This window comes from Ochotona curzoniae, unplaced genomic scaffold (assembly GCF_017591425.1).
Source record: "Ochotona curzoniae isolate NIBS_2020 unplaced genomic scaffold, NIBS_Ocur_1.0 contig_883, whole genome shotgun sequence".
Classification (NCBI taxonomy): Eukaryota; Metazoa; Chordata; class Mammalia; order Lagomorpha; family Ochotonidae; genus Ochotona; species Ochotona curzoniae.
The window spans coordinates 11242406-11250086 of NW_024466599.1; positions in this window are offsets into that span (position 1 = coordinate 11242406).

Consider the following 7681-nt stretch of genomic DNA (forward strand, 5'->3'; position numbering starts at 1 on the left):
GCCAAAATAAATATATTTTCAAAATTTTATATTTTTTCCTATGAAATTTTTGATACTTTCCTATTTTGAATTTTATAATAGTTTCTTCTGATAGGATATCTTCATCATCTGAAAATTGCACCAAATAGAGTAAACTGGCCTTGCCAGAGGGACAGAGGCACATTCAGTGAGTGGAGGAGAGAGCTGCTGTGCAAACCCACCAATGTGATTCACTGTGTCCATGGGAGTGAAAATTGTCACCTCCATAGCACTTGAAAATGTTGGCTGCCACAGTGTGTTGTGCAGATGGTAATGGCAGTGTCTTATGTAGTAATTCCTCCCAGTGAAGGAAGACATGGATAATCATTTTTGGAGCAGTGACAGAGCAGTTCTCTCTTATGTGGAGAGAGCTTAACTCACGCCTTAATTTTGGGGATGTGGGTGATGGCCTCATGCTTTCAGGCTGGCTTTGCGCCTGTTCTGCTGTGCTCTTTCAATGGCAGAGCCTCATGGCTGGATGGCCTGACGTTTTATGCTGATAAGATGGACTCCACTGTCTGCAGGTTGTCAGAGGATGCTGGCTGTGTGCCTCATCAGTCTTAATGTTCCTTCAGTCTGAGAGCGAGAGGACACAACTGACTGTGTGGTCCCTTACTCATCTGGAGGGTTCATCACATGCAGGTGTATGTGTCAACCCCACCCAGGAACTTAGCTTTGCCCGGACTGGGAGTCACAGCAGGACTGATGCGTAGTGTACCTTCCCTTCCTGAAGCTGATTTCAGACACATTTGTTTAAAGAGGCAGGCTTCCAGAATGTCCTGGAAGCCGGAGCCACTGCCAAGGGCCCTTTCTGGACAAGGCTGACTAGCGTGGCACAAAATAGAAACCATGTAGGAAATTAGAAATGTCTCTTGGCTGGTGGACACTGCAGGGCAGGATCTGTCAGTGCAATTCTGTGGGAATTGCATACCCACTTGGTTCTCATGTTCATTCCTGGGGAATGGTGTGATGCGTGGCCTGAGTGGTGGTGGTGGTGGTGGCGGCTTTCCTCTGAGTTTGTTCAGTGTCACATTTCCCTGACAACCTCTTCTTAGAATTGGGACCATGCCGCTAGGTCTTTGGTGACAAAATGCTGCTTTATTAAGTTGACTTGTACTCATTTTGCATCATGATAATGAAAAGGTCAAGGCAAGCTAGCTTTACAAAGTTAGTTCACAGTTCTGAAGGTTCAAGGGCATGGTGTTGACATTGGCTTCTCTCTGGTTGACCACATTGGAGTGAATGGCAGTGGTGGAAGCAGGTGTGGGAGGAGAACATCTGAAGACAGGAAGCTGGGAAGAGGCCCAGGTCTTAGGCTTTTGCAGCATTTGTGCTCTAGAGAACTTAGCGCAGGAGATCAGGCTGGAGGGCCATGGTGCTCCCAGGGACCTGAGGTCTTAGGTAGACTCTTACAGGTTCAACCATCACAACACTGCCAAGCTGCCCACACGTGGAAGCCTGTGGACACACTCAGACCAAATCTAGGCCACAGCCTCACTTCTGCCACTCTTCTACCTCCACGCAGGTCTCCTCTTGGTCATCCCCGCATCCTTTCAGGAAAGGCTGAAGTGATGGGTAAATGCATCCCTCTCGTGGAAGCCAGCAAGGGGTTGGGGCATTGAGTGGCAGGGGAGGATTTCTGCCCGAAGTTAGATCTGGTAAGGCCTGTATGTACATGCAGGTTCATCAGTCCTGGGCAGTAGGGTTCATTTGCACAAGACCAGGCTACTTCAGGAAGTTGGATGATGTTTTCAAATTCATTGTTCTGGCCCTGGGACTTCTTTTCCTCTCCTCAGTCTTTAGATTTGTTCTACAATCTTTAGTAGCTGCTCTTTTCTCTGACTTTAGAGGCCACTGTCACCCAACGGCCTACCTCAGCTTGGCTGATTTTGTCCTTCTCAGTCCCTCTGCCCTTGAGTTGGTTTCAGCTTCCTCTTGTTTGTATTCAGCATGGCCTGAGCACTTGCAGGGACAGGTGTTCAATGTGGGCACTAGGAACAGAGCAATGAGGCTCTGGCCTCACTCTCAGAAGGCTAAGGGGGAGAGAGAGAGAGAGAGAGAAAGAGAGAGAGAGAGAAGGGAAGGCTTCCTGGAGGCGGTGATTCCTGAGCTAGGGGTACCAGCTTCACTGCACTGGGCAGGTAGAGGCTGTTTTCCCCCAGCACACCGTTGCTCTCTGCCTCTGGCTTCTCTTTCTCTCGCTTTGCTGACCACCTTGGTTTGGGTAAGGGATCTTCCCCTTTAGATGTGCTGATCTCACTCCCTACGCTGTGTGCTTCAGATGTGTGGGCACTGAAAGATTTCGTGTCTTGGCCCTTTCCCTCACCGGAAGTATGTAGTCTGCTAGTCGTTTTCACACAAGCCTGAGCTTTTCTCACAGTGTTGATTTTATAGTCAACTCAGAATTTTGGGAGCATTTGCTATTGTCCCTGGCTAGAGGGTCTTGGTGGGCTGTTGTCTTGGGGCTCCTGCCCTGTTCTACTTTGTAGAGGTTGGCTATCGTTATTGAAGAGATTGGCTGTCAGAAAAGGGTATGACAAGGTAGATGCAACTGGAAACTATTATGTTTAGTGACATAAGACAGTTCCCAAGAGACCAAATCATATATCCTCCTTGATTTGTGGCAATTGGTATACAGCCTACAGAAAAAAAAGGGTTTTGCACCATAGTGTTGATCATTTTTGACCTAGGATAGCAGTCGTTTCACTCTTGGCTCAATTTGCTATTAAGGGTTTGCCTTGTGTTAGCAGAAAGTGATGTTTCTCCAGTTCTTTGGCAAAGTGGCTGGAGGCAGAAGTGGGCAGCGGGGAACCTGCGGCTTCAGCGTCAGCACCATAGCTCGCTAACTGTGTGGCCACGGCCAGGCTGCAACTCTCAGAGGAAGAGAGCACAATTGTTGCAGTCCTTTCCATACCTGACACTTTTATAATTTGCTTTGTTCCTGCAAACTGGCCAGTTCTCCTCTAACTTTGTTTATACGTCAGTCTGTACAGTGAAAACCTGATTTTTAACTTGCTATCTAATTTTTCTTATATCGCCTATGAGAAAAAGCCTAACCAATGAGTTTTTTTTTTTTTTTTTTGCTATTGGGCATCTGAAAAATTTTACATCTTAAAATTTAGGTTATTAAAAACATTTGTAAACTTTTATTTATTTTCCCTTGTCTGATGGCAAGGAGTGAAATCCCCTGGGATACTATGGGTTACGTTGGGTGAAAGGCCTCTGGAACATCAGTAGATACATGATTTTGGTTTGCTTTAAAATTGTCTGGTGGTGTAACCTTTGTCATTCTCACATCTGTTACTGTCCTTCCCAGGAAGAATGCCAGGGCCTTTTAGGACTCAGGAGAGAGGATGGGTAAGCTGAGAGCCAGAAGATGCACAGATCCTAGCTCTGAGGGCCTCCGGAGGTCATCTGCCTCCCCCTCCCCATTTTATAGATGAGGAGGAGTGAATTGCCTGAAATTGTTCAGTTACATAAAGTCCAAACCTCCTTGCCACCCAACCCATCTGCTTTCCTCTGTGTATTTATTTGAAATAAGTACACACACACATGCACACACACACAGAGCTGGGGGAGGAGGGAGGAGAGAAGGCGGGAGAGGGAGAGAGGTAGAGAGAGGAGATAGAAAAAGGGGAGGAGGGAGCGAGGGAAAGAGAGAGAGAAAGAGATAAAGAGGGAGGGAGAGAGAGAGAGAAAGAGAGAGAGGGGGAGAGAGAGAGGGAGAGAGAGAGTAAGAATGAATTCTATGCACTGGTTCATTCCCTAAATGACCATAACAGAACTGGGCTAGACTGAAGCCAGAAACCTGGATGTCCATCTGTGTAAGCAGTTGTGGATGGCAGGCACCCATGTACTGGAGCCATTATCTGTTACTTTCCAGTTGGAGAGCAGATAATGCCAGTACTGGAACCGAGGCATTACGATATCGTTTGCAGGCATCTCAAGCAATGTCTTAATCTCTGTATCAAATGCCTGCTTCCCCCTTCCCCTCATGAAAAATTTAAAATACACACAGCAGTTGCATGAATAGTGTCATGTGCTTCCAAGCGCCCATCGCCTAGCTTCGGCAATTACCAACTCATAAGAAACTTACTTCATCTGTTTTGTAACTCCTCCCCAATCTATTTCGAAGCAAGTCTTTTCATATCAGCTAACCTACAAATATTTTATTAAGTATCTGTAAGAGTGCAGTCTTTTCCAAACACAATTGTAACAGTGTTAATAAAACTGAAAGGTGAATGATAATTACTTAAAACTTTGAAACATGCAGTCTTAGGATATATTTCATAAGCATTTATTTCTAGTTATTTGGCTTTTCTAAACACCTGCTCCAGGTGAATGTTTAGAGGTTATATCCTGTAGAGCTACACAAATGCAGTGAACCTCAAAAAGCGATTGAAATGATTTCTGCTCGGAGCTTTCCTATTATCTGAGACAGATTCCATTTTCTCCGTTTTTGAAGACCTTTGAGGGTGAGAGAATACAACTCAGAGTTTACATTTAGCCTGAATGCTGCTCACAGCGGCTTCAAGTTCATTTGTCCTTGTTTCACGCTCAAGGAGGTGGAACTGAATGCCACCTGCCCCTTGAACGGTCAGTGTCTTAGTTGCTCAAGTTACCTCGTTTCTATTCAGAGCTCTATCCTGCTCTATAAAATCCCAGATGTCAAATTTCACTTGTCCCCTTCATCCCCCTCCCTCACTGAAGGTAGGAAAAGAAAGAAAATATTTCACGGTTCCATCCAATTTGACATCCAAATAAGGAAGGTATTCAGGTAGTAGATTTAATCTTCCAAGAGCTTAGTTTTCCATGACTGATGTAACAAAGTTACACTCGGTGACTTAAAGTGATCAAACTTTATTCTTCTGCAGTTCTGGAGGTCAGAAGTTTGAATGGAGTCTAACAGAAGAGACTCTGGGAGGAGAATTAAGGGCTAACAGAAGAGACTCTGGGAGGAGAATCTGCTCCTTGCCCTGCCTAACCTCTCACCGCTGCTGGGATTCATAGGATTGTAGCCACAACACTACTCTGCCTCCCTGGTCACATTGCCTCCTTCTCTTCGGAGTCACATCTGTTCTCTTGTGATTACCTTGTGGGCCTGGGTGGCCAATTTATCTTGATCTCCCTCCCCTGAGATCTCCAGTTGATAACATCTGCAAATCTTTATGTGATATAAAGTATATAAAGTATATATTCACGGGCTCCAGGGACTAGGAGCTCTGAGTTGGTTACTGAGGTCCACTAGAGCAAGATTACACAGTCACTAAGAGATGTTAGTGTTAAGAGTATGCTAATGTAAATGTGTTGTTGGCTGGGAAGAAAGAACAATGGATAATGGCATAGACTTTTGTATAAAATTGGAGGTTTAATCCTAGTTTTGTGATCATGAACAAGTTCTCTTTAAGCCTGCTGGCTCTCAGTCTTCTTGTCTGCATGCAGGATTAAAACCAATCTTCATCATTTATATGGAGAACTTGGCACACTGCATGACATAGACTGTGCACTTCATGGTGTCCCACAGGATTGTAACGTAAAGACTTGGGGGACCCAAGCAGATACAGGTGTTTTCTGATTGCAGTAAATTAGTATCTGATTGCAGCACATTAATGAAAGGAATCACAAATAGGCAACTTGTGAAGTGTTATTGTGTGAGAAGACAAATACTAATGTTACATTAAGAAATATTTACAATAGCATATTCACATACAATACTAGAGCAACTCTGAACAAAATTTGTAAGGGTATTTTTTTTGAAAGTGTAAAATGTCACTGAGGTGCGGTGGCTCTGGAGTCAGAAGACCCTTTGTTTGCATTCTAGGTCTCTTTCTCGCCGAATGAGCTTGGAGAAGCCGCTGCACCTGCTTGTGCCTCATTACTTCAATTATGAAAGGGAAATCATGTAAAAAGGTTTCCACTATGTTCTATGAACATTTCATAGTAAAAAGCTATTGGGAGACTCCTGCTTTTTCCCAGATGGCGAACACAAAGTGGAGAAGCTACTGCATGTGTGTCCGCCATGGACTTTATTGCCTCAATTAAAAAGTCAATGAATAGAACATTTGGTTCCCAAAGCATTGTGTAGTATTTGAGCATAGCTTTTTCCCAAACAAATCCTGCCAGCTCCCAGCATGAGTGTACACTCTATTGAAGAGTTCCACAGTGCTGGAAGGCCAGATGTAGGAAGCACACACAGCTCTTTTTCCAATAGCAATTATCTGATGAAATTGTGCCTTGTCTGCAAGCAGGCAGAGCGGTTCTATTCCCATTGGAGTGAGAAGCACGTGCTGTGGTATTTATAAACCGTAAAAGCTGTTTGTCAGCATGCACAGCACATGCATTTATTCCTGAGCATTGCAAGAAATAACCTCATTGTTTCTGAAGAGCTAATGATGGACTTACGATTCTGTCAGCAAATCTATTGCTACCAGGAGTTCTCTCCAAAGCTGAGAATGACTCCAGGACGTGCGGTTCCAGTCATGGACTGAGTAGGGTGTTATGGCTTTGACACTGGCCGCATCCTACCCTGAGACAAGCCCAGTGAACTCCAGATGCAGCAGAAGAGACTGTGGTGACTGGGGGCAGTCAGCATGCTCAGAACTCATCATGCTCATCTCTGCTGCCTAGCAGGGGAAAGCTTTCAGAGCCGTTGCAGGCACCATCTTAGTCCCCTGCTGGGAAGGCTGCAGAGGCCAGGGCTTAGAATCCCTTTGCAGGCTCTCAGGGGTGTTGGCTTTGTCGAGAATGGACACAAGAAGGGTTCACTTTGCACAAATCCTTTGCCGCTAGGCCTGACAAGATTACCTAGTAGTCCCCCCAGATGAGCTGTAAGTCCAAGATGGGCTTCATGGCCATAACCCTCGACTCTCTTTCCAGGTGCTTTCATGCTTTCATTTCCGACTCCTGGCTTTAGCTTTTACTATTGTTTGTCTTTCAAGTCCTGTTCCTCTACCGTGTCCCCCTCATGCCTCTAATCTATGATTTTTAATGTGTGTCTACCCCAGGCCACCTCTCAGGGTAACTCCAGTCCTCCCCATGTACAGAGAGAAAAGGGCATGACAGGTTGTTAGGGTCCATGACCTGAGGTATATGTGACACATCCTGGAATGGATTCTTCCAGATTTTGTAGCAGGAATTGTTAACACTAGTAGTTTGCACTCATTTTAAACTAAGATATTACATGATATATATAATGGAATTTTTAAATAGAGCACCTCTCACATTGTCTGTTCTCACTATCCCTGTTGGAATGAGGCAGGCCAAGCCACTCCTGGTGGTTGTCTTCCAGGAACTTGGGGGAATTGTCCATTGTGTGTAGCAGCTGGAAAGGCTGTGAAGGGGCCTTGCAGCTTTCATGTGTGTTATTGCCCTTGGGCACCAGATTATTTATAATAATCTGATTCTTGTCAGGTTCTGACTGATACCCAGTTTAATTTGCTCCACAAAATGATTTGAAAGACCTTATGTGTTGTGTCCTACTATATGTGAACTACATATATGTGCTCTGATGTAATGATAAAAGGTTACACTTGTCCTGCATAGGCAACACATGGTCTGACAGAATGCATATCAAGGGCTGTGACTCTCAAGCAGGGAAACGTCCTTTGAGGTCAGACTTTGGCTCTAGTCTTACCATGTGACTTTGTTCAGGTTTCTTAACCTC